Source organism: Lactuca sativa, chromosome 4 (genome assembly GCF_002870075.4).
Source record: "Lactuca sativa cultivar Salinas chromosome 4, Lsat_Salinas_v11, whole genome shotgun sequence".
Taxonomy (NCBI): Eukaryota; Viridiplantae; Streptophyta; class Magnoliopsida; order Asterales; family Asteraceae; genus Lactuca; species Lactuca sativa.
The window spans coordinates 325637663-325640296 of NC_056626.2; the positions used below are offsets into that span (position 1 = coordinate 325637663).

Here is a 2634-nt window from a genome sequence, read left to right on the forward strand (position 1 = left end):
AATGGAACAAATGCTATCGACTTTGTTCTTTTAACTTGTTGAATTGTTTTGATTTCTTCTTCTATGAGCTTCTCTAATTCTTCAAGTTCATTCTCTTCATCAATGTTGAAAACCTCTTCTTGAGCATCACTCCCTTGGAAACCATCTTCTATTCCAAAAATTTCCTTCTCATCCCCAACTCTCAAGGTGAGCCTGGACTCGCATATATCAACCAGAGCTCCAACAGTGTTAAGTAATGGGCGACCAAGAATAATTGGAACATTGGGATCTTCTTTCATATCCAAAACCATGAAGTCTATTGGAAAAATGAATTTCCCAATTTTCACGAGAATATCTTCCACAATGCCTGGGGGCTGTGTCACTGAACGGTTCGCCATGTGAATAGTCATCTTTGTAGCCTTCAACTTCTGAATATTCAATTTTCGATAAAACGAACAAGGCATCAAATTTATGCTAGCCCCAGAATCGGCTAAAGCATAAACGTTCATATTATTCCCAAACTCACATGGCAGAGTGAGTCGTCCAGGATCCCCCATCTTCTTAGGTATCTCTCCCAACACAGCTTTTGAGCTTTGCTCACTTAGAATTACCTTAGAATTCTTCTTTAATTGCTGACGAGTGTCTAACAAGTCTTGTAAAAAAATTTCATATTCGGGAATTTTGGATAACAACTCAACAAAAGGAGTATTAATCGGGATACCCTTCACATGCTAAATAAACTTTAAATGCTCTCTTTCCAGTGGACTAAGATTAGCTCGAGACGGGAACGACAAAGGTGGTCTATAAGCTAAAAAAGATACGAAATTTTTCTCTTCAGACCGAGCCCACGACGTGAGCTTAGCGGGCTCACGACGCGAACTTTGTATTTTAGCAATATCTTCAATTTCAAGCTTCGGCTTCTTTGGCTTTGGATTGGGCTATTGCGGCTCCACTTCTAACGCTTTTAGGAACTCAAAAATCGCTTCTTCTTCAATATCTATGGCCATTACGTGAGATTGGGTCTTCTTTTCAGGATTTTTTGGGAACATCTTCTCATTAACCAAAGTGGTAAGTTGACCAAGTTGTACTTCAAGGTTATTGATGGAGGCTTGCTGATTTTTTATTAATGCCTGCTGATCTATCATCATTGCATGATGATTCTTCATTATAGTTCTTTGTTCTTCCGTTGCAGTGTGAGTAGCATCATGCCTTTTTTTTAAGCTTCCATAAACTTCATCAACATGGTCTCTAATTCTGATTTATTCTCAGCTAGTGGTTGCTCTCTTTGGTAGAATCCTCTGCCAGTTTGTCTATATTTTTCTTCCTTTTGTTTCTTGTATTCATCATAAGGCAGCCATTCTTTCTTTGGTTTTCTCCAATCTTCGTCGTATTTGTCCCCGCTCGAATAGCAAACTTGAGCTTTCTTGTTCCCATATTCATCCAAATTGCAATCCTTTGTCAAATGAGGGCCACTACATCTCTCACAACCAACTCGAATTGCATGAATTGATTGGTCCAATTGAGTCAATCTCCTATCCATAGTGTTGAGCATTGCCATCATAGCCGCGATCTCTTCAGTTTGTACACCTCCACTACCTTTGGTTCCATCTTGCCTTAGATTGTGGTATTCACGAGAATTCTTTGCAAATTCTTCAACTAATTCCTTGACCTCGCCCAGATTTTTCTTTGTAAGCGGTCCTTGAGAATCAAGGAGTTGTCTTGTCATCACATTAACCCTGTCATAGAATATGGACACTTCTTGTTGAATGTTAAGGTCATGTTGAGGACAATTCCTTAACAAACCTTTATATCGCTCTCATGCTTCGTAAAGTGACTCCCCCGGGTTTTGCTCAAAATTAGCTATTACCTTCTTGATTTTAGCTATCTTGGATGGTGGACATAAATTGTCGAGAAACTGTTGACGCATTTGAGCCCAAGTAGTGATTATACCAGGTGGGAGTGCTTTTAACCAATCCGTTGCAGCTCCTTTAAAGGTAACGGGAAGCATCCTTAGCAATACGGTATCTCTGTTAACATTCGGGACATTGAAGTAATCAACAATGTCATTCTTTTCATCTAAATGCTTGAACGCGTCCTCATGATCTTTTCCATAGAATGGGATATCCTTTAGTGCATAAAGGATATGTCCTTTCAGCTCGAATGTGGCAGTAGCAGGAACAGCGGGTTGTACTAAGCCTAGACCAACATCATCTCGAATTCTCTTTCTGTAAGCTCCCATGGACATTTCTTCAATATTCTCCATCTCGTTTCTTGGCTCGTTTTTTGGTTTACTTGTATGTTCTTCAAATTCAGGCTCGGTATCGTATTCGGACTCGGTTTGGACGGGTATTTGATCTAAGTGTTCAAGCTTGCTCTTGTTCTTTGAAGATGGACTTGACTCCCCCGTTTTCTTCCCTGACTTCTTTGAGAACACTGACTTGAATTCTTGTAAAGGCGTTTTCTTTGGTGTTTTATCTTCTTTCGCGCTCTTATCATTCTTTTTGTGAGTTGCAGACTCGGGATCTTCAAGTGGTGGCACCAAAGGTGTGTTAGAACCTCTGGTCATGAACTCCCGAAATAAAACAAAAAGATAAAACGTAAAACTGAACTAAGAAAAACGAACTGAAATATACAAAACTAAGAGCTTCAGTTCTC

At 39.6% G+C, this 2634-nt stretch overlaps 1 non-coding gene across 1 annotated transcript; it reads left to right on the forward strand.

Moving 5' to 3' along the window:
• The first annotated feature begins 1751 nt into the window (after window positions 1-1751).
• LOC111909169 (small nucleolar RNA R71) lies at window positions 1752-1858 on the forward strand. The gene has a single exon (XR_002856112.1). It is a non-coding gene; the product is annotated as a small nucleolar RNA R71 (small nucleolar RNA).
• Window positions 1859-2634: the final 776 nt, after the last annotated feature.